This window comes from Pinus tabuliformis, chromosome X (assembly GCF_031772625.1).
Source record: "Pinus tabuliformis cultivar Carrire ecotype Pingquan chromosome X, CPIR1, whole genome shotgun sequence".
In the NCBI taxonomy this organism is placed as follows: Eukaryota; Viridiplantae; Streptophyta; class Pinopsida; order Pinales; family Pinaceae; genus Pinus; species Pinus tabuliformis.
Genome location: NC_142308.1, coordinates 675,368,981 through 675,394,460, shown reverse-complemented (window position 1 = coordinate 675,394,460; position 25,480 = coordinate 675,368,981). Strand labels below are relative to the sequence as shown.

Genomic DNA, 25,480 nt, shown 5'->3' with positions numbered 1-25,480 from the left:
CATTTAATGATTAAGTAGAGAACTCAATAGTGGCTCTCTTGGTGGGTTTTGGAGGTTCTTAGTAAAGATGTGAATGACTTCGGAGTCTTATTTTTTTCATCATCAGTGTAGTGGTCCCACATCTGAACATGTTGCTCACATCCTTAGAGGATTTTTCTTTTGTTGGTAGGAGAGTGGAGCACACCTACTTAGTTTCCTTAAAATTAAATTTATGAAAAACATAAGTCTCTCCTCCTCTCATCTTTTGTATTAATTTACAATGACGAATGTGTAGAAAATCTAATGTAGGTTAACCTAATAATGTAATATAAATCAAATCAGAATACTATAACCTACTTCTACTATCAATTTGCGGAAGCTTAAAGATCGAGCTGAACAATATAACCAGAAGAAGAAGAATCAATTGCACAATACACATGAAAATACTTTGGGGAAAGCTTCGGCTAAAAACCCCACTATCTGTATTATCATACAAGGTGGAAATATATAGGAATTATACAAAGCCTTAGCTCTCACAGCTAGCCAGCTCTCAGTACAATCCTCACAAGTGCTCACAAGAAATCTTGGCTTCTCTCCAGCCTTCCTCTCTACCCTCCAAGCTCCTATTTCCTTGCGTTGTTCCTTGTGGATGATCTTCACCTCACCAAGTGGAAAACCTCTTCTACCTAGTGGATGATCTCCTCCAAAACTGCGCAATCTTCAAAGATGATACCTTGACTGCATGCATGAGTTTTCTTTATAAGAAAACACATGTAACTAATAGTACACTCTCCTTGACATTTAACTCAACTGGGTCTTTCTCATAATAGACATGCATGAGTTTCTGATGAGGGAATCTTCAGTTAACTAGAGTAGCACTAGTTGAGTGCATGCATGCATCAACTGGCTGTTAACTCACCATTAGTTCCTCAAACAGTTTGGAACTAATTTAACTGGACTTAACTCAGTAAATTGAGTTAACTAATTACAACTCAAATATAACTCAATCTTATCTCCTTAATTTAAGGGATAAGTCTTGCATGACTTTAGAAAGACTTCTAACTTGAATTTCTCCAACTAATTAATTCAAAATAAATTAATTAATTATTTCAAAGTAGTTGTTAAGACTAGATTCAATTTTAATTCACAATTTAATTCAAGGACAAATTAAATTGGAATATTCTTGTTGCCATATTTCAACACTCCCTCTCAACAAGAAAGGGATTATCTTCCACCCCAATCATGTCTCTATGGAACTCGAATTTACACTTTGACAATGCCTTTGTCAAAATGTTAGCATCTTACTCCTCTGTTGAAATATACTACAGCAACATGATCCTCTCGACCTGTGAAAAGCCACGGGAAACAAATCTTGCCTTATGCTTCTCCACACTACCATCAGCAACTTGCTTTACCTTGTAAAGCCAACAGGAACTCACAACTGACTTGTTCTCCAGTCTCGGAACCACGTCCCAAACACTGTTACGAACTATGGAGTCATACTCCTCCACCATAGCATCAACCCAAATCAGCTGCTGCACTGCTTCCTCAAAGGAAGATGGCTCGGTCTCAACACATTCCCCAGCAAGGGCCATGTATCTAGTGTACCTCTCAGGTGACCTCCTCTATCTGCACTGAGAAGATGGTGCTCCCACATTCTCTCTCACATCCTCCAACAATCTGTCAGCTTCTCTTGTGTGCTTCCATCCATCTCTAGAAGACTCTGCTTGAGTGGATGTCTCCACTCCTAGAACCTTTGCATGCAACTACTCCACATCAGTTTGAGGCTCCTCCTCCTTAGGAACCAACAGTTCCTCCATAGCCTATAGTTGGAGCTCCCTCTCAAGGGAAACTCGCATGGCCTTTTGCTCATCAAACTTGAGATCTCTACGAACCACTATCCTCTGACTGGTAGGCAAGTACACCCGATAGTTGTGAGGTGTATCAGTGTACCCCACAAATATCCCCAACTCTGCTGTCGGCTCAAGCTTCTTTCGTGCATCCTTTGTCACATGGAAATATATTGATGAGCCAAATATCCTGAAGTGACCCACATCTGGTCTCTTACTGGAGAAAGCTTCCTCTAGTGTCTTCATTCCAAGTATGTGATGTGGGCTTCTATTCTGTAAATAGACCGTTGTGTTGCATGCCTCAGCCCACAAGTGAAGTGGTAGGCCTTGGTCATGCAGCATTGCCCGTGCTGCCCCTACAATAGTTTTGTTCTTCCTCTTGGCCACCCCATTCTGCTGTGGGTTATGAGGTGCCGTCAACTCTCGTTTAATTCCTTCCACTATGCAAAAGTCCTTAAACTCTTGAGAGAAATATTATCCACAGTTTTCACTTCTCAAGGCCTTGATCTTCTTCCCTGACTCTTTCTCGACCAAAGCTTTAAACTCACAAAACTTTGTGAAGGTTTGGTCCTTCTTTTGCATGAAATAAATCCAGCATTTACGAGAATAATCATCAATGAAAATCACATAATACCTTTGATTCGTTGTGGATGCTGTCGAGAATGGTCCACACACATCAGTATGAACTCACTCTAAGATAGCCTCTGCTCGACTGTCTCGATCATGAAAGGAAGACTTGGTGTACTTTCCCAAGGCACAACCTTTGCATGTGTCAACTTGCTCAAGTTTACCTTTGGGAAGTCCTATAGATATCTGTTGCATTATCTTCAAAGCCCCATGATGTAAATGGCCCAACCACCTGTGCTACAACTCGCCAATGTCTTGGCTTTGCACCAATTCTGCTTTCGTACTCAATGCTACACAATCATCTACGTCTAGTTTATAGAGATTCTTGACCCAAATCCTTATCTTCTTGGTCTGACCTGTGGCTATGTGTCTTAGGAACGCCTTTCCTTTACTGAAGACAACATCGTAGCCTTTGTCCTCCAACATCGCGACCGATACCAAGTTCTTCTTCAGTCCAGGCACATACTTCACATCTATCAAGGTGATAGGAGCTCTATGCTCCCTCTGAAAAGCAATTGTGCCCACTCCTAAAACACTATACCTTCCTTCGTCACCCATCTTTATGTGCATCTTAAGGTTTTTCTCCTCCAAGGAACTAAATAAACTTTTATCACCAGTCATGTGGAATGAGGTTCCATTGTCAAGATACCAGACACAACCCATCATCAATGACACCATGCATGCGATGAGGGTAAAGTCCATTTCGAACTGAGAGGCTAATGCCTCACCTTCTGATCCTTCCGAGGATCCCTTCTTGGACTTCTTCAATGGGAAATTAGTCGCATAATGTCCCATCTCGTGACAATTAAAGCATCTCACTTTAGACATGTCACCCTTCTTCCCTCTATGACAAGAATTGGATTTGGAATGGGAAGCCTTCCCCTTCCCTTTCCTTGCCTTACTTGCTAAGGCCAGATTTTCTTCATCATCATCCTTGGATGAAGAACCATCTCGTGTGCTCCTCTTGATCTCCTCCTGCATCAAATCCGACCACAGTCGTTCCCAATCCAGTAGTTTCTCCCTTACATTCACAATGTCCTGGTAGCAATTCCAACTCTTTGGAAGGCCAAGGAGAGCGAGGCTCACCATCTCATCATCGGCAGTAGTTATTCTCACACTGCCAAGCTCATCTCTAAAGGTGGTGAGCTTATTCATATTTGTGGAAATAGTATCGCCCTTCTCCATCTTGATTCTTCGAAGCTTAACCTTGAGTGCCAATTTCCTCTGGTCGCTACTATTTTGGTAGAGGTCCTTTAGTGTCATCCACATTAAAAATGGAGTATCCTTCCCACGGAGACCCGAGACAATATGGTCTCGAACTCCCTCAAGGATGATCCATCTCACCTTCGCCACACACTTCTTCCACTCAGCCAACTGTTATGCATTAGTTGAAGTTGGCTTTGGGATTTCTTGATCAATGAATTCCTTCAAGCCATTGTCTTCTAATATAGCCTCCATTCTATCTTTCCATGCTATGTAATTCAAGCTACCTTCCAAGGCATACTCGAGTCTCAAGCCATAGAATGCCATTGGCCAACCTTGAAGTATGATATGAATTCAATTTGCACCTGCAACCTCGAACTTCAAACTTCGAATTCTCTTCTTAGTATATTGTTCACAGCTTTGATACCATGTAGAAAATTTCTACAAATCTCGCTCTGATACCATGTAGAAAATTTGATGTAGGTTAACCCGATAATGCAATATAAATCAAAGCAGAATACTATAACCTACTTCTATTATCAATTTGTGGAAGCTTAAAGATCGAGCTGAACAATAGGACTAGAAGAAGAAGAATCAATTGCACAATACACATGAAAATACTTTGGGGAAAGCCTCATCTAAAAACCCCACTATCTATATTAATACAAGGTGGAAATACATAGGAATTATACAAATCCTTAGCTCTCACAGCTAGCCAGCTCTTAGTACAATCCTCACAGATGCTCACAGGTAATCATGGCTTCTCTCCAACCTTCCTCTCTGCCCTCCAAGCTCCTATTTCCTTGCATTGTTCCTTGTGGATGATCTTCATCTCACCAAGTGGAAAACCTCTTCTACCTAGTGGATGATCTCCTCCAAAACTGCACAATCTTCAAGGATGATACCTTGACTGCATGCATGAGTTTTCTTTATAAGAAAACACATGCAACTGATAGTACACTATCCTTGACATTTAACTCAACTGGGTCTTTCTCATAATAGACATGCATGAGTTTCTGATGAGGGAATCTTCAGTTAACTGGAGTCGCACTAGTTGAGTGCATGCATGCATCAACTAACTATTAACTCACCCTTAGCTCCTCAAACAATTTGGAACTAATTTAACTGGACTTAACTCAGTAAATTGAGTTAACTAATTACAACTCAAATATAACTCAATCTTATCTCCTTAATTTAAGGGATAACTCTTGCATGAATTCAGAAAGACTTCTAACTTGAATTTCTCCAACTAATTAATTCAAAATAAATTAATTAATTATTTCCAAGTCGCTGTTAAGGCTAAATTAGATTTTAATTCACAATTTAATTCAAGGAAAAATTAAATTGGAATATTCTTGTTGCCATATTTCAATATAATGAAATTCCATTATTGATTATGAGAGAATGACGTTAAATTCATATAAATTTTAGTGGCTAAAATGATGATTGTGTATAATTAATTAGTTGAAAATACTTGTGGGGATCCATTTGGTAAATTCATGCATGCTCAATGTTTGACTAAATACATATGTGGAGGAATGATTTCAATGTAAAATTGAGGTTTATATCTAGAAGTTATAGTCCTCGTGGAACTTCCAAAATTGTAGTAAGATTTTTCTTTTGAAAGGTTTGGAAATATAGAACCTACTTCCTAGGGGAACTCATTATCTTATTAGTTGTTTTCTAAGTGCATATGTTTATAAATTTTGGCATGTAATACTTGGGATGATTTATGAGAATTCCTTGATATAAAAAACTTGTAGTAATCAATCCCTAACAGTAGCATACCTTGAAATGATTTTTTGTTACAACCAGAACCCTAACTTCATTTTTCTTAAAACTTCCATTTTTCTTGGCGATTGTTGCCATTCTCTGAGCCTCTATTTTCTTCCTTGCAATCTTTGGTGCTCTCTTGATCACTGCCATCCTTTTTTTAAGTATTGACATTTTCTAGAAATTTTTAATGGTGGCAGTGCAGGGAGGAGCATCGACCTCTCTCTTTGATGAGGAGGTTTCCTTTAGGCAGCTCATAACATCATTGAAGGTCAATCCTCGCCCAAAAGAAGCTTCTCAAAAGTTTGTTAAGTGATCATAGAATATTCCATTTGTAGCGCTTACCTCTAGCTTTCGAAGGACGATGCTGACCTTTTTGGACAGAGCTCTAGTGGGAAAATACATGGGAATGTGGCCCTCACCAAAATTCGTGGAGCAATGGGCTGAGTGGACTTGGAGATCAATGATTAAAGGGAAGTTGGTGGTTTACGCTATGGGTAACAACTTCTTCACCTTCCTGTTTGAGCTAAAAGAGTATCATGACATTATCTTTCACAATGGTCCCTACTTCTTTGGTGTTAGGGAGATGTACTAAAATTCATGGTCCCTCGACTTCCATCCTAATGAAGACATCCCAACAGTTGTTCTAGTGTGGGTCAAATTGCCTAGGTTAGCCCTAGTTTGTTGGAGTGATGATTGTTTGAAGGCTATTGGTAACAAAGTTGGATGTTTCTTGGATAGGGTTGAACCTAAGGGTCAGCAGTTTACTTGTTCCAGAATCTGTGTCTAGGTTGACATGGAGAAGGGCCTCCCTTCAAAACTCAACTTGACTCAAGGAGATTAGATTTTCATCCATCCCCTTGACTATGATCAATTTCCATTCAAACGAAAATCCTGCCATGACTGCGGTCACTTTTCCAAGGATTGCAAAAAAAACAAAGAGACCAATGGAACCAGACCTTCCTCCCAAGAGCGTCAATGGAAATCACAACAAAGAGGTGCAAACAAAGGAAAAGGACCAGCTAGAGCTCAAAATACTGTTACTTAGAACGTAGCATCATCCTCAGCAAACCCTTTTTTTGTTTTGTCCCAAGAGGTTGTTGAGCCCTTGGAAAGGGCAGACGAGGAAGAGAAAGGTCTTCAAGTGAAGGAGAAGGAAAAAAGGAATTAGAATGAACAAGAGAAAGAAGTTGAGCTTCAGGTTGGGGATCATATTCATGTCAGGCCTAAATATTCTCCCAAGACCACCCTGACTAAAAGGAATAAAAGCACAAATTCATTGCACATAGATATGAAAGAGAATGAGGAGGAAATCTCTCAAGTCCAAACTCGAATCGCCAAGAAGAAGCTCAAATGGTCAAGTGACTCGACCAACAAGGAAATAGAAAACCCCAAGGCTAAGGGAAAACCAACCAACAAAGAGGTGAGGAAATTAGAAACTAAACAAAACATCAAGTTGGGTAACCAAGCTTAGATAACAAAAATCTTGAAGAATGTATCCAAGAAAGAGTCTAGCGGTACCAGAAATAGAGGAGGTAAGTATTCAACCTCCAAGTCTAAATGAAAATTATTTCTTGGAATATAAGGGGGCTTGGAAACCCTATCAAATCCCAGGCAATTAAATTTTTAATAAGTTCTAAAAATCCTAGTGTTCTCTTCCTTCAAGAGAAAAAACTAGCCAAAGAAGAAGTGTTAGAGAAGTCAAATTGGTTTTCGAGGAATAGTGTTGGTATCGCCTAAGAATCCATTGGGCTTCCTCAAGCCTAAGATTAATAGACAGTTTTAAAAATAAATTATGGATGGCAACCAACCTTGAGGATTGTCTCTCTAAAGAGGTTTTCTCTTTGATTAACATTTATGGTCCTATGGATTATAGAGAAAAAGGAAAGTTTTGGATTCTCTAAATATACTAAAAGAAGGGCCTTAGAATAGAGACTGCATCATTGGGAAAGACTTCAACACCATTTTTCTCTCTTATGAGAAGAAAATGGGTTATATCGTTTGTGATCCTTTCTGATAAAGAATGGAGGACCTTTAATTGGAGTGGGATATATTCAATGTTGTGCCTAAAAAAGGAAATTTCACCTGGTCCAACCAGAGAGTTGGGGAAGACCATGTCACAGCTAGGCTTGATAGATTCCTACTTCACATTAATTGGATCCTAAAAGGAGTGGAGTTCTCCTCCTCTATCCTAGAAAGAGGGGATTCAGAACACCACCCTATTGCTCTCGATCTTGACATTCTAGAGGACTTCGGGCCCAATCCCTTTCTATTTAACCCAAGTTGGCTTAGCAAGGATGGAGTCTTGGACATATAAATAAGGCTTGGGCCATCCCAGTTGCATGTTCTCCAAGTTTTTTTTGGGAAACAAAGTTGAAAGCAATTACAAATCCAATTCTCTCTTGGGCTCGTCTTTCCTACAAGCCTCCCGGAGTCGAGAAGGTTGATACATTAATGCAGTTGGACAACCTTCAAGAAAATATGGAAACATGCCAAATAATGGAGGAAAACTTGGATAAGGAGAAGAGATTGATCCCTCAGCTACTCTCCCTCGATTGTCAGGAGTGTAGGTTTTAACCTCGTACAAAAATTACCTGCATATGAATTCTAAAACACAGAAAATAAACAATGTGATAGCATAACACATAAAACATGTATACACAGAGATTTTCCCCCGAATCCTAAAGCCGAGACTACCAACTTGATTTTTCATTATATTCCTTTCAATGTTACAATACATATTTATGCATGCTGAACCATCCAATACCATGGACCGAAAACCATCGTGTCCAAAACCATGTGCGAAAATCATGCACAAAACCATAGGTAGGTCCGCCCAACCTAACATAAGATCCAAAACCAAAATTTTCTGGGTGCTGCCCCAGACCCCATAGAGTGGGTTTACCTGCACCCCTCAAACTCCCTGTGAGTCCCCCCACTATGCAATCAGCACAATGAAGGGGTGGCATCGCCACCCTTCTAATCCCCCGGTTAACTATGTGGGCTAGTCGCGGAAAGAATATAACACAACCCAACAAGGAGGAGTATTGGAGATTGAAATCAAGGAATCTTTGGCTTAAATTTTGGGATCGTAACACATATTTATTTCATAAACAATCCCAGGCAAGTGAAATCAAGAACCAAATCAAGGAAATAACCCTATAAGGTAAGCAAAAAAAATCATCCTTCTCTAAAATTAAACAAGAGGCCTTTTCATTCTTCAATAATCTTTAATCAAAAAATAAGGTTAATGATCACGGTGAAGTTCAGAACTTTATTTCTTGTCTTCCTTCCATTGTTTCCACTATGGATAACCTCCAAATTTTGAAGCCCATCGAGGAAGAACAAGTCTTAGATGTCATCCAGTCACTAAGTCCTGACAAAGCCCCCGGTCTTGATGGATTTCTTATTATTTTTTATTGTTCGTGTTGGAACATCATAAAAAATATTTCTTTCAAATGGTGAATTCCTCTAAAGAAAAAGGGAAGTTGGATGGGAGCACCATTTTGTCATTATTGGCCCTTATTGCAAAAGAAACCAAACCCACATCCTTTGCCTGTTTCAGACCCATATCCCTTTGTAACTCTTCATATAAAATTGTAACCAAAGTCATAGCAAACAGGATGAAAGGCATTGTTTCCTCCATCATATCTGAGAACCAAGGAGGCTTCCCTAAACATAGGAAAATCATGGACAACATTATCCTTGTCCCAGAAGAAATTCACTAGAGTAAACAATCAGGAGAGTTAGGTATTGTCATCAAGCTAGACATGGAAAACGCCTTTCATTGGGTTCGCCATTCTTTCCCATTTGATATCTTGGAGAAATATGGCTTCGACAAAGATTTCATTAATTGGGTCAGAGATTGCATTGGGAAGTCATGGATAGCCCCTCTTGTTAATGGTCACCCATGTTAGTTCTTTTCAGCCTCTCGAGGATTGAAGTAAGGATGCCCCTTATCTCCTCTCTTGTATATCCTCGTTGCAAATAGTCTTAGCAGAAATATTGAGAAAGCCCAAAGTGAAGGGAAAATTAAAGTTATTAGCATAGCCTGAAATACAAAGGACATAAATCACTCTCAATTCACAGATGATACTCTGCTAATGGGAGGAGCTTCAAAACAAATTAGCAATAAGATTCAAAAGTATATTAGACTGCTATCTGGAGTTGTCAAGGGGGCTCATAAACAAAAGTAAGAATCAACTGTATGGGTGGAATTTATCCATTAAAACCCTCCAAGAGATAGCAAAAGTTTTATAGTTCTCACTGGTTGAAGAATGGCATTTCTTTAAATATCTAGGGATCCTAATTTCCCTGGGTCAGCCTAATCCGGAGTGTTGGGATGTGGCATAAACAAATTCAAAATGAAAATCAATGCCTCGGGTGCTCAATGGTTAACACCACCTGGAAGAGTCGTTCTTGTGAAATCAATTTTGTATTCCCTTCCTCCATATCCTTGTTCCACTTTTCTTGCTCAAAAGTCAGTGATTATGCAAATAAGCCTCCTCATCTTAAGATTCTTATGGGAAGGGGGCAAAACAACGAAAATAAATTCCATCTAGTTCATTGAAATATTGTTCAATTACCCAAATTCAATGGAGGACTGGCTAAAAGGGATCCATTATTTATGAATCTCGCCCTCAAGGCTAAGATAATTTGGAGGCTCTGTTGAAAATAGCAACAAGAAATGCTAAAAATAGCATTTCAGGATATACTCCAACTCTGTTGGAAATAGCAAAAAATAGAAATGATAAAAATAGCATTGCTATAAATAGCATTTCGAGATAGATTCCAATTTTAATTAGTCCCCGAATTAAAATTGAGAATTAAAATTTGAATTTAGTCTCACTCGCTGTTTGAAAAATAATTAGTTAATTCATCTTGAGTTAATTAGTTGGAGAAAATCAAACATGAAGTCTTTGTAAAGACATGCAACAATTATCCCTTTGATTGAGGAAGTTATCCCTTAATTAAGGAGATAAGGATGAGTTGTATTTGAGTTGTAATTAGTTAGCTCAGTTAACTAAGTTAAGTCCAGTTAAATTAGTTCCAAACAGTTGGAGGAACTAATTGTGAGTTCAGTCAGTTAATGCATGCATGCATGCAACTAGTGTTCTCCAAATAACTGAATATTCTCTCATAAATAACTCATGCATGTCAGTTCAGAGAGAGACCTGGTTGAGATTAAAGACAGGGACATTTTACTATCAATTGGAGGAATTTTCCTATAAAGGAAACTCATCCATGCAGAAGGAATTATCTCCTTCAGGATTGCGCAGTTATTTCAGAGGTTAGTGAGCAGTGTGTGAAGTAATTACACACAGGTGGCAGCTTGAGGACCTAGGAGAAACTGCGCAAGGAAATAGGAGGCTTGGAGGACTAAAGGAAGACATGTGTGTTGTCTATTCAATTTATGAGCAGCATTGAGGGATTGTATTGAGAGCTGGATAGCTTGTGAGCTAAAGCTTTGTGTAATCCTGAGATATTTCCACTTGTAAGATAATACAGATAGCAGGGTTTTTAGCTGAGGCTTTCCCCAGAGTATTCTTCTGTGATTCATATGTGATTGAATCTTCTTCTCAGTCATATGTGTTCTATTTGATCTTGCTCAAATCGATTAAGCTTCCGCAAGTTTGATTGTAGAATTAGATTAAGTATTTTGCTTTAGTACATTGCATAATCAGTTTAAGCTACGATGAAATTTCTACAGGCTCATCTCAAACTCCACGGAATGGTGGAAATTAGGTTTCATTAGAAAATATTTTAAGAAGGACTAGTTGTTGAGGGTCGAAGAGGTTTTTTGGGAGGTCCCAGATCCAAAATATGGAGTTTTTGCAAAGATCCTCCCCTATCATTATTAAGAACCTCAGTTGGAGTGTGGGGAATGGGGCTCACATCACTATATGGAATGATAATTTCTCCCCATAGAGTCCTCTTGGAAAATTGAATTCTCTATGAGATTTAGCTCAATGGATGCATGATAAAGGATACTGAAAGTTAAACACAATTTCAAATTGGGATGATCAAGGCTGATGGGCGGGATGGTTAAAACCTAACCTTCCTTCTTATCTCAAGAATCAATGGCAGGTCTTAAGTCACTCCCTGAAAGGAATGGCTCCCATCTCTTTTGACCTGAAGGATCAACGCACTTGGATTGCTAATATTTAGAAGATGTACATGGTCAGGTCAGGATATGTCCTTCTTGTGAAGAGCCTTCCTCATCCTCCTAGCAACAAGGTGTGGGCTAAAATTTGGAGGCCAAATGGCATCCCAAAAGTTAACATATTTTGTTAGTATCTAGCTCACGGAAAGATCCTCACTACATATAACCTTAAGAAGAGAAATATAGCAGGCCCGTCAAGTTGTGTCCTATGTTGTAATGATGAAGAAATTATACCTCATATGTTTTGGTATTTCCCCTTCGCTATAGAGACCTAGAAAATTGCTTTTGATCCAATTATAAAGATTTCATTTATCCCTCACACTTGGCAGAATATGTTCGTTAACTAGAAGGCAAAGTATCCCTGGTTTGGGAAATCCTCCTCTATGTAATTAAGATGTTGGGTGAACCTCCCAAAGTTTATTTGTTGGTCGATTTGGATAGCTCAAAACAAACTCATATTCAGGAATGAATCAATCACTCCATGACAAGTGGTAAATAAAGTGAAGTCAATACTTGGAGAGACCATTTCATCCTGTGGTTTTTTCTAAAAGGAGCTAGATAATTTAAATTCCAAGAAGCAGGAATGGATAAAGGAATTGTTAGTTCATGAGACTCTTATAAAGTAGCCTCTTTTCCCTGTTCTCAACAAGACTCCATGCTTTCGTCTAGGTCAAGAGGATTTTATCACATGGAGGTAGGAAAACCCAAGTTTCTGAATATTTTTTTATGGAGCTTCTAGAGGAAATATTGGGGAGGCCAAAGGGGGAAGGGTCATATTTGACCCTGATGAACAGAGGGTTGTCTAGTATGTTTGGGGTATTGGGAAAGCTATAAACAACCATGTAGAATTCCTTGCATTATGGAAAGGGTTGGAGCTAGCCTCAGAGCATGGAATCAAGCAAATCATGGTCTTTGGAGACTCCTTAATAGTTATAAAGTAACTCACAAAAATAAAGAAAAATAATGATTCTGCATCTTCCTCTATGATTATAATGATTCATGCAATAGCGTCCAAGTTTAATAGTGTAAAAAAAATTCACATATATAGAAGTTTGAATTTAAGTGTTGACGATCTTACAATAGGAGGGTCCAATATGTCTCAAGGAACCATATCAATGCAAAAATATTCTCATATCTAGTTCCTTAATGAATCACAATCATTTTTATTATAGGAATGAAAGGGAATGTTTTTTGTTCATCTCCCAAATCACGTCTATACCTAATTCAAAGGAAGGTTCTCGATGATGTGAGCAGGCCCAGTTATCAACGCGACACTTGTTATGGCGGTCTGATTCAAGGAATAGATGGTGTCTAGTGTTCACTCTCTCCTGTCAATTCATCTTAAATTTATCTGGAGCCAAGTTAATGTTGTATACATTGAGTGTGGTGAATTCGTCCCTAGCATCAGGAGAATTCAATGTTAATGTGTGATATCAATTCCAGGTCTTATCGCCTCTATCCTAAAGGGATTCTCATCGTAATGGGCGATCTTTTGTCTCAAACAAGCTTGAATTTCAATTACAGGTCTATTTATAACTGGCTCAATGGAAGCTTTAGGCAACACCAACTTCTAACTCAGGTTCATGTTGCCGGAGGTAATTTTTTTTGTCATATAGGTGGTGGTAGACTAGCCTTAACTATTCCCATTTCCGTCAGGGCTGACTGGTATATCAAAATTCTCTACGCAACGACTTCCATGGCAGGCTAGGATATTTATCAGGAGCTTCACGAGACCATTAAAGCCTCTGAGTTGATAGATCGGTTATTGGACTCAATGTAGGCTCTAGTTGCTACAATCAGCAAGCTTGAGGGATTAATTGAGTTTCAACGAACTTCCTTCCAAGCCTTCGTGGAGGAGAAGCTTCTCGAACATCATGCTGATATGGAGTAGGCATTGGATAGGCTTTGTTCTGAGGTGCGAAAGTTATCTGAGCGGGTGGAAGCACTGGAAATGGAAAATGAATGTGCCGCGAAGGATGCCGAGGCAAGAAGTTTTGTTGGGATCTATGGCATGCGCAGACAGATTTGTCGTGTTTGTGGCGTGGAGGATTATGATCATGGTCCGTGGTAAGCAGCTAATTGGTCTTAAATATAGTTCTGCTTTGGTTCTCAGTCAACTTTATTTTGATATATAATTTGTTATCACGTTAGCCTTTAAATTTTGTGTTATGTTAGGTACTTTTTGTAGAATATGTGGAGACCATATATTTTGTCTTAAGAGCGCAATGGTGATAGTAAATGTTAGGTACTTTTTGTAGAATATGTGGAGACCATATATTTTGTCTTAAGAGCAATGTAAGCAATGGTGATAGTAAACATTTTGTTTACTCTTTTAAAGGCCTTCTTTTCATGGATGACTCTATATGTAAGGGATTTGATGTAAGGGTACTGGCGCAAAATCCATATTTTTATTAATATAAAATCTCCTATTTAGTTTGTTCAAAAAAAAATTAGTAGCATACCTTAAAACACTTCTATAGAATTTGCAAACCAAAATTTGGTGTTTTTGGGGCATTTTAGTGTATGCTTGCTCAAATTGTGAAGGATGGTAGTAAGTCGGCCACTATTTTCCTTAAGGAAACCCATCAGCATACCTCCTAGTTGTTATTTCCCTTATAATAAGTTTGAGCATGTATTTTAGGAGATTATTTGGTTATCATTTGAGGGAATTTGATGGTTTAAGGGGTGTGCTACCACCCAAATTGTACGTTATTATGAAATCTTTAATCCACAAGGTACAATCCAAGGGTAAACCTCCAAGAAGGTCATCAGTTTCACCTCAACTACCTATCCTCTATTCATTTAGGCTAGCTCTCCTATGGCTCAAGGTGGGGTATTCCCTATTAGGGTTACTAAGACTAAGCAATGCAACGCAAGGTGAAGTTGAGAGTAGCCTTAATAAAACAAGATTTTGAGTTTTTTAGATTTTTTATAATAGGTGATAGAAGGACATTAAGATCTGTGTAAAATCCAACTAGGGAAATGGATTCAAGGCGAATCAAAATGGAAAATGACGTCAATAAGAATACTCTCTAGGGAGTTGGCTTATTTCTTTCAAACATTAGAGTGAGGGATCAGGGTACAAGAGACCAAACCCTTGTCTAAATCATGATCAACAATGAACTTCAAGGTATACAAAAATGGGTTTTAATGAAAGACAACCTTCATCCTCCAAATCAATTATGACTTGATAATATTTCTTAATACTTCAACCAAGGAACCATAAGGAAAAACAAAACATGGTTCCGAATTAATAAAGGAAGAATGAGAAAATACCCTAAGATTATTCCTTCCATATGGAAAAATGTTGCCCCTCAATGATTTAATTTGAAAAGCTTATAGAATACTTGAGAAATTTCACCATTAATCTTCATGCACCAAATAAAACCAAGTAGGAAAGACTTCAAGACTTGAAACATTCACCACAAAGAAAGAAACCTTAACACTATAAATGCTCCAAGAACTATATGAGTCCATTAGACTTCAAAAAGAGAGAGCTCACAAGTATACAACCATGAATTCAAAGAAAGAGGTGCATCTCTCTACATAGATGATGCCAAACCTCATTTACAATAAAATAATAATTTCTCATGTGATTACTTAGATCTATCCTAAGAAACATAAAATGTAACTAACTAATCTATCACAACAATAAAATTAAAGTGGTAAAAACCTTATGGACAATGAATGAGGTGAAGTAAACCCCCTAAAAGAGAGGTTGTCTCATCCAAGTAACCAAAATGATGTCCCAATATGCCATGTTAGCCTCCCAGGGCCCCAAGAAACATATATATGTTCCTAGAGAACCTCCAAAATGGTCCAAAATGTCCTCAAAAGGGTGACATAAAGCTCTCAAAGTGGGGTGGCTCCATGAAAACAACTCCATATAAATGCTCCAAGAACTATATGAGTCCATTAGACTTCAAAAAGAGAGAGCTCACAAGTATACAACCATGAATTCAAATAAAGAGGTGCATCTCTTTACATAGATGATGCCAAACCTCATTTACAATAAAATAATAATTTCCCATGTGATTGCTTAGATCTATCCTAAGAAACATAAAATGTAACTAACTAATCTATCACAACAATAAAATTAAAGTGGTAAAAACCTTATGGACAATGAATGAGGTGAATTAAACCCCCTAAAAGAGAGGTTGTCTCATCCAAGTAACCAAAATGATGTCCCAATATGCCATGTTAGCCTCCCAGGCCCCAAGAAACATATATATGTTCCTAGAGAACCTCCAAAATGGTCAAAAATGTCCTCAAAAGGGTGACATAAAGCTCTCAAAGTGGGGTGGCTCCATGAAAACAACTCCATAAATTATTTCATATAAAGGTCCAATACTTCCAAATAATGTATCAAATGAAATTCCACGGTCATACCTTCGGTCAATGGACCTCCATGGAGCATGTTGATTACTCTTCAAGTCAAAAACTAGTAATGAAATACCCCAACAACCATGTTGATGTTCAAGTATATGGGGGTCAACCATCATGTTTAGCCTATTAGTCTCCAAGATGTGTCATCGAAGTCAACTCCACATCATTTAAGTCACCTTAAGTGAGTTCCACATTAACCCAATTCATTTAAGTGACCTCTAGATCGTCCACATAAGCAAAAAATAAGCCCCTGCAACTATCATAAATTCCCATATTTATGGGTCAAACCTCCATGATGATGAAAATTAGCTCAAAGACTCCCCCAAAAGAAGAACGATCTAGCATGTTCCAAGTGGAATGTGTAGAGGGTGTCCATATGTATGTGATAGCCAAAAAAATGCTCAAGGAGACATGACTATTGCCTTGGGAAATTTGGCATGCCTTAAAAAATGTGAAAACATCCAAAAAATTAAAGTGAATATATCTATTGAAGAAGTGAATTTCATGCCATCAAATTATTCTTCTCATGCATGTGAATAACCCTACCAGAAGGAGGGCGGATAATTGGCTCCAACTTCGAGACATGTGCTCGTCTTGAGAGTACATGAGAACCTTAGAATCTTTCCATTATACATGTGTTTTTCACATCAACAAATCAAAAAGACAAAATTGTTATACTAGCATCCAAGTGGACTTATTCTACTCCTATCCTATTGTAGTAAGTGGCAGATGAAGAGTTAGGTATAATCTGTGATCCAATGTATCCACCTCAATATTTTATCGGCATCATGTCTTCTTCCTTTGTCCTTTGTGATCATTTAAAATAGAGACACATCAAAATTTGAACAATTGATCGTGGAATCCACATTGATGCTAAATTTTTAGTAACTCTAGGCACTTGCAAGTGCAATGTTTCTCCTAAATCATGACATTGTTGAAAAGAGTTGTTGCAAACTTTGTCTATTTAGGAGTTAAGAGGACTTACATAACTATTACTAAGCCATGGGATGCCTTCCAGCGGTAAGGTTTTTCTTTGTTGTTGTATGAAAATGCAAAATGATGACAAAAATATTGTTGAATAACTAACTTGAGGATTGGATCAAAGGGATGAAAGTCATCAAAACCCCATTTTGTATGTACTGGATTCTAACATAATGATGAAGATACAATATATGTTTATTTTGACACAACCAAAACTTTATGCTATTAACAATGACTCTTTCTCCAGGTAATTTGGAAAAATGAAAACTATCAGGGTAATAGTACCTCTCCCTTGTTTGTCAAGCAACATTGCACCAGCATCAATGACTCTTTCTCCAGGTAATTTGGAAAAATAAAAACTATGAGGGTAATATTGCCTCTCCACTGTTTGTCAAGCAACATTGCACCAGCATCAATGACTCTTTCTCCAGGGAATTTGGAAAAATGAAAACTAGGAGGGTAATACTACCTCTCCCCTGTTTGTCAAGCAACATTGCACCAGCATCCTCATTACAACTGCCAAAAATTATAATTATATGATTATTATGACCTATAAATTATATGATGATTATAACCACAGGGATATTCGTTGTTGTATGCAAATCAGGAGTCATGTCTTTTCCTCATTTCACTACAAGTTCTTTATTCCTGAACTTGTGTTTTCAGAGTCTATACATTTCATTTGAGCACAACAATAATGACACAATTGATCAATAGTAAATGTTAAGACACCTAATCCTGAATGAGATGAAATTATGTAAATAGTAAACCTAAAATTGCAAAAGATCCGGGAATATGAATCATTCACATCACCATTCTGTTGTATGTATTGATATTTATCTTAATTGGAATATTCATTTGGGAGTTACCATCATCTTGACCTTACATGATGTCAGAGCACAGTTCCCAAATTTAAGATTTTCTTTGCCCCTTTAAGTCCTTTATGTCGCTCTATCAATTTCCTGCCTTTAGCAGAAGTGCCTCTGTTATTTTGTCCCTTTGTCCTCTCTGCCAACGCTCTAATACTCTAGCATGAAACACACTACTCTGTAGACCAATGGTCCTACCTTCAACAGCACTGGTCTGACATCTGCGGCCTGCACATCGTTTATACGCTTAACATTCACTTTTGGCATCTGCCATCTGTGGACCTGGTGTCACATGTTCAGTAGAATTGTCTCATCGTAGCCCATCAGATTTCATATATCTAACGCTCCGGCCAGGCTTGCATACCCAACGTCTTCGTGTATGCTTGCGTTCGAGAGCCTACGTCGACCATTGAGTTTCCTTCTACCATTAGCGACCACGATCCAAACATCATCGCCGTTTGTATTTCATGACTGTGCCATTGCATTTTGAGGGGAGCTCGGTGGAACCTCCTAGTAATACAACTTTGTAAATTTGTTTTTCTTCATACTGGCGTCCTCCAAATGTTCGTTGAGGTTCGCATGCACTTGTCGAAGAAATCAGTGATGAGCTCCTTGAACTTGGCTCTTGTAATATTCATGTGAAAATCCATACCTTCGTAGAGACAGTCGATATCAATCAGAGTCTCTACCAATGAAGACAAATATTATTTAGTTATTGCCATTTTTAATTTGTGGCTGGAAGCCAACTGCGACTGCCTAAACCTATCCTTCTTTCCTGCCCTTGGTCATGGTGGTCTTTGCAGAACTTCAAGTTTCCGTAACAGGGTTTTTAGCAGACAAGGTGAAGGGGATCTGACAATCAGAGTGCAGCAGTTGCTCGTCTGCTCGAATTTACTTCTCTTTTGTATTGTGGTCAAAAGTCATTCGTTGGACCCTTTTTGGAATATTTTTGGTGTGTAAATAATTTTGGATGGATTCATAATAGTTATTGTTGGTTATTACAACTCGCAAATTACTTGGAACCACATTTTATTTATAGTTTTGGATTATATTGCTTTAATGCTTACTTTTGGATTATATTGCTCTAATGCTCTACTTATTTGAGGTGAATATTTCTGGTTTATTTTATAGGAGTTTTTAAAGTATAACTAGATCATGAGGAAGGAATATTTTTGGTTTATTTTATAGGAGTATCTAAAATATAACTAGATCATGAGGAAGGAAGAGGTATAGTAAAGTATTATGCATTTCCTCATTTTTGTCATTGGAGTAGTTTTCCCTGGCAGGAGAACTACCATGAATGGTCCATAAAGATCAGGCACACTCACATTTTCAATTACCTATGAAAAGATGTCTATGAAGGAGAAGGTGAATCTACTTGCAAAACCCATATCAAATAAAGAGCTTGCCATATGGGAGAATAAGAATAGTAAATCCTATGCCCTAATAGTTTATTCTGTAAATGAAGAGGTGAGTTGACATATTATTCCAATTACCAATGCTTTTGATGCATTAAAGGCATTCAAAGATTTATGTGACTCATACTTAGAGCTTGAGGTAGTCTAGTTGATGACAAAACTCTTCAACTTGGAGTTGAAGGATGATGAGCGCATGGCCCTGGCCTCAAAAGTCAGAGTATCATGCATGATGTCGAAGCCATTGGAGTTAAAATGGACATTCGTCTCACATTTTCCATCAAGGCTCTCTATCCCACATACTCTCACTATCTTGAATCCTTACAAGCTATTGTCCAACTTAAGAACATTACTTTTGACACTCTTGTGGAGAAGTTTGTAGAAAATGACAAAGTGTTTGGGAAGAGGAAGATAGTTACTCAGTGTTTTGAAGAAGTTGTGTTCCTTGGACAAAAAGAGAAGAATCAGACACAAGATTCTTCTAGTGGAAGAGGTGGAAGAAGAGGACGTGGAAGGAAGAATAGCAGACACAAGGGGGTAAACATCATCAAAGAGGGAAATTTGATCTCCATTGTATTTTTTGCAACATAAATGAACATGATGCATCCACATGCATACTCTCTTGGGATAGAATCCAACAAGAATGGAATTAAAAGAAAAGTAAAACACCAGATCCAAGGAAAGGTAAAGCACCTAAATATGCTCATTATATTGTGTCACATTGCAATATTGGAGTAACTAAAGATTTGTTTCATACTTCATTTTCTTCTTGGAAAGATGCATGATTGTTTGATACAGGTGCAACCTGCCACATGACCTTCCAGAAATATTTTTTTGAAGACATTAGTGACAATGTAGATGGACTAGTATACTTTGCAGACAAGTCATGACTCAAGCCATCTAGACTTGGCACCATTAAGCTCAAATTCCTGGACTCCTTGACTTTCTTTTGCATGATGTTCTCTACATTCCAGAGTTGCGGAGAAACTTCTTATCCCTAGTTCATATTTTCCAACAAGGAAACTCCATTCACATGTTTGATAGAAAAGTTGAGGTGACAAAACCATCGAACAACACATTTGTCATGACAAGAATAGAGGAATAAAGACCCTTGAAGTTGCAAGGAATGTCTGCTCGTGCACAAAAATATGCACATAATTCTCAGTATAATGAAGGTACATTTCCATCCAATCTTTTATGGCATGTAATATTTGGACATCTGAATTATGATAGTCTTTGTTTATTGAAGATAAAGGATGTTACTAGTTTTCCAACAATTCCAACAAAACTAAAGCAATGTGATGATTGATCCTAGGAAAACATAGCAAACAATCATTTCATGATTTTGTTTCCAAAGCATGTAGAAAGCTTGCATTAATTCATTTTGATTTGTGTATCCCTATGCATGTTCCTTCTACAAACAAAAATAAATATATGATGACTTTTATTGACGAATACACTAGAATGTGTTGGGTATATTTGTTGAACAGTAAATCTAAGCTTTTGAAAATTTCAAAAACTTTCATGCGTGAATTGAAAATGATGCACAATCTCATGTTGGCTCTCTTCATACTGATAATGGAAAAGAATGTACGTCAAATAAATTTGAAAAATATCTTCGCCGGATTCAACATCAAATAACTATGTCATATAACCCTCAACTGAATGGTGTAGTTGAAAGAATGAATGAAACAATCTTATATATGGTCCGTTCAATGATGTTTTTCAAAAATGTAAATTTGATGTTCTAGGTTGATGCATTTCTATGTGTAGTATATATCCTTCTCATGTTCTCAGAAACAAGACTCCTTATGAAATGTGCTATGGCCACATTCCTTTGGTAAGGTATCTTATGATCTTTGGTTCCACCTGCTATGCCTTGATTCCTAAGGAACAAAGAAACAAAATTGGTGCAAGGAGCCAAAAGTGTATCTTTTTAGGGTACTCTAATACCTCCAAAGCATATTGTCTCTACATGAGGTAAATAAGAAGGTTATACTATCTAGAGATGTCATTTTTCTTGAATCGTCCAAGACTGACACTGTTGTTGAGCGACATATTGATCAATTAGGAAAGATTCAGTCATGCAAAAACTTTCAGGAATTTGATAATGATATTCCACATCTTGAAGAGGGGATCCTTGTCCTTGATCAATCTGCAGAATCTCCTTCTAAAGCACTCTCTCCCGCTCATGAAGTTTCGACCACTTCTTCAGATCAAGAAGACAATTTCACTGATATGATTAAGAGGATTGGAAGGCTAAATCTTGATGCAACTGCATCTCAGTGAACATAGCATCTTGGACCATCTCAAAAGGTCCTCTAAAATGACTCAAAGTGTTCATCCTAATGAGGTTGGAAAGGCGGGAACTAGAAGTTATACTAGACAAAATGGAGGTGATGTCGATGATTCTGATTCGGTTGTTCATATGGATGTTTCGTATGATAGTGAATTAAATTTGTCTACTAATTTTAAACCAACTTCCTTTAAACAATTTGCTTCTCATGCTGAATGGAAAGAATCAATGCAGAAAGAGTATGATGCTCTCATAAAGAATGAAACCTAGAAGCTGGTGGACCCTCCATTTGGAACCAAACTAATTGTTTGCAAGTGGGTCTTCAATAACAAGTATAAATCAGAAGGCTCACTTGACAAGCATAATGTAAGGATCATGGAAAAAGGATTTGCACAGAAAGAATGGGTCAATAATGAGGAGACTTTTTCCCCCACAAAAAAATGGGCTATCATTCAAACTCTCTTTGCCTTGGAAACTCAGAATGGATGGAAAGTCCATCAAATGGATGTAAAAATTGCTTTCTTGAATGGAGAGTTGAAAGAAAATGTTTTTATGTTTCAATTAGAAGGTTTTTTTGTGAAGGGACAAAAGCATATAGTATATAAATTCATCAAATCCTTGTATGGCGTAAAACAAGCACCGCGAGCTTGGTACGAAAAATTGACTAAGCCTCTTCTAAAACTAAATTTCAAACACTTTAATCTTGATGATGCAACTTTATTTGTCAAGAAAGTTGGAAATTCTTTTGTCTATCTTGTGGTATATGTATATTATATGTTGATGATAGGGAACAATGAAAAGTATATTGCATCCGTTAATAAAGAATTGAAGAAAGGAATTAAGATGACAGATTTGGGGCATCTTCATTACTATTTGGGCATTGAAGTGACTCAACATCCAAAATATATATTTGTCTCCCAAAACAAGTACATTGGAGAGTTATTGAAAATTTTTGGCATGGTTGAATGAAATCCTTTGTCCACTCGAATGGAACAAAAACTTAAACCACACATCTGACTAAGGAAATGAATTTGAGGATGCAACTAAGTATAGACATCTTGTCGGAAGCCTTATCGACCTCACCACTACTAGACCAAATATTTCATTTGTTGTTGGAATCATTTCCAAGTTTATGCAAAATCCTTTTGAGGGACATTGGTATGCTGCAAAAAGAGTTATAAAGACTTGAAAGGAACTCAATATTTTGGACTCAAATACATACAGGTGGAAGATTTCCTCTTTATTGGATATTTTTGATTTAGACTTTGATGGAGATAAGGAAAATGGAATATCTACTTCAAATTATGAGTCTTGGATTAAGATCTAACTCTTGGAGGTCACACAAACAGTCCATTCCAGAAGATTCCACATCAGAGGTAGAATATGTGGTATTTGTAGAAGCAACCAAAGAGATTATGTCGCTCAGGAAAATTCTTGAATATTTTCAAAATACACAAGTGCACTCCACTCCTCTTCTAATTAACAATTCTTTTGCAATTAAATTGGCCAAGAATCCAAAATTCTATGATCAAACCAAACATATCAATACAAAATGTCATTTGATTCGACATCATGTTGAGGCTAATACTTGTCACCTACGACATTGTTCCACAAATGAGCAAATTGCAGACATCTTCACCAAAGCACTTGGAAGATAAAATTTTGAAAGATTCAGAATGATGCTTGGACTCACAAACATCCCTTCAATAAACAATATTTTACGTGGTAAAACATTGACAATATGTCAAGGAAACATCCACAAGCAAGGAAAAAGCATTTTTTTTATCAAGAGTACCTTCACATTTAGGCTTACACTACCTCGTCACCTCTCGAGATTCATTAAATGAAGTAGGAACTCTTATAAGAGTTTTAATAACTATCATTTGGTTCATAACCCAAGACCATTAGAATAATTGCATCAACATTTTACATAACTAAATTCTATTCCTTACAATTATTGTCTATATTCTAACAATATCCAACTTGACAAAAAAAATCCTAATTCCTTGCCAAATTCCTTTCACCACTTCTTCTATGACCCAAGAGAAGCCCAACACCACCACAACCTTTCTATCAACATTGGTCTTGTAAATATGTCAACACAATTTTCTTGAGTGTAAACCCTTTTAAGATCTGCCCCACCTCCATCCACAACATGTCTTACAAAATGGTACTTTATATCAATATGTTTGGTCTTTACTATAATAAGTCGGATTTTATAGCACTTTGAATATCGCAAAATACAATTATGTTGTTCTACATTATTACAAGTTCACCTAGAAGACCCTTCAACCAAATTCCCTCTTTACAGGCATGCGAGCCAACAATGTACTTTGCTTCGATGGAGAACAAAGCAATTGTTTCTTGAGGCTTTGATATCCAATTGATGGATCCCCCTTTAAGAGTAAAGACATATATTGATGTCACATTATTCATCTTGAAATTTACAAGTATTTTCTCAACAAAATTCTGTTATAAAAACCTAATCTTACCATTTTTTCTATCTTGGTGTATTCCAATTCCCAAGATTTGTTTTGTAGCTCCTAGATCCTTCATATCAAACATTCTAATCATATGAGCCTTCAGCCTCTTGATTTCTTCCATGCTTTTACTTGCAACCAACATATCGTCAACATATAACACTAAGCTAATAAATATAGTTTTCAAACTTTTAAAGTACACACAATGGTCATAGTCACTTCTATTATAATTTTGGGTCATCATCAAGGAATTAAACTTCTCATACCATTTCATGGGCAATTGCTTAAAGCAATGTAATGATTTCTCGAGCTTGTAAACTAATCTTATGTTGTGATGTTGCACAAAACCTTCTAGTTTTTCCATATAAATCTCCTTATCCAAATATCCATGTAAGAATGATGTTTCAACATCAAATTTCTCTAACTCCAAATCAAGCGAAGCAATTAGTTCCAACCCAATAAACATAAAAAAATTTAACAACTAGTGAAAATGTTTCATGGAAATCTATACATGGAAATTTGAGAGTAACCTTTTGCAACCAGTCTCGCTTTCTACCTTTCAATATTAACATCAACACCTCTCTTCAATTTGTGTACCCATTTACATCCAACTACCTTTATATCTTTTGGAAGATCTACCAGGTCCCACATTTTGTTTTTCTCCAAGCCATCAATTTCCTCTTTAGCATTGTTGTTTTCCATTTGGCATTATTGACAAAGTTTACTGCTTTCTGATAATAAGAAGGATCTCCATCAGTTGTAACTAAAGTAGTAGACGAAATGAATTTGATATACTTTTTAAAAGGTTTTCTCTTTCATATAAATCTTCTCAATGTTGGTTTTGGAATTTCAACATTTTCATGATTGTCTTCAACATCTATGACTTCTTTACCATCATAAGCTTATTCTATTTCCATATGTTTGTATATGGTTTAGTCTCAAACTGAATTTGTTGATTCGATGCGTGTTCCTATTTCAAAAAATCTTCTACGCTATCTGGTTTAATAAGAGAAGATTCTTCAAATATAACATCTCTATTGATGATGAATTTTCGGGAAGTAGGATCCCGCAATCTATATCCCTTAGCAACATCATCATAACCAACAAAGATATATTTCTTTGATTTAGGATCTAATTTAATGCATTTATTCTTAGGAGTAAGATCGTATGCTTCACAACAACAAAAAATTGAATTTGAATAATCATAGGGATGACCTATCCATGCCTATTTAGGGAATTTACAGTTTATTGCAACTAATGGTGATTGATTTACAAGATAACATGCAGTGTTAATTGCTTCTACCCAAAACTCTTGCTACAAAATGGCATTGTTGAGCATGATCCTTGCTCTTTCTAGAAGATGTTAAATATTGTACATCGAACAATTTTTCTAGTTGAGAGGTATCATTGAGGCTAGGAACATAGAGGAATTAATTATCTCCAAACCCATGTAATTTT

The 25,480-nt window shown here is 37.2% G+C and overlaps 1 pseudogene; it reads left to right on the top strand.

Annotated features, from left to right (window-relative positions):
* The first annotated feature begins 19,501 nt into the window (after positions 1-19,501).
* LOC149141785 (potassium transporter 10 pseudogene) overlaps positions 19,502-25,480 on the top strand; it is a 77,228-nt pseudogene continuing 71,249 nt past the window's right edge.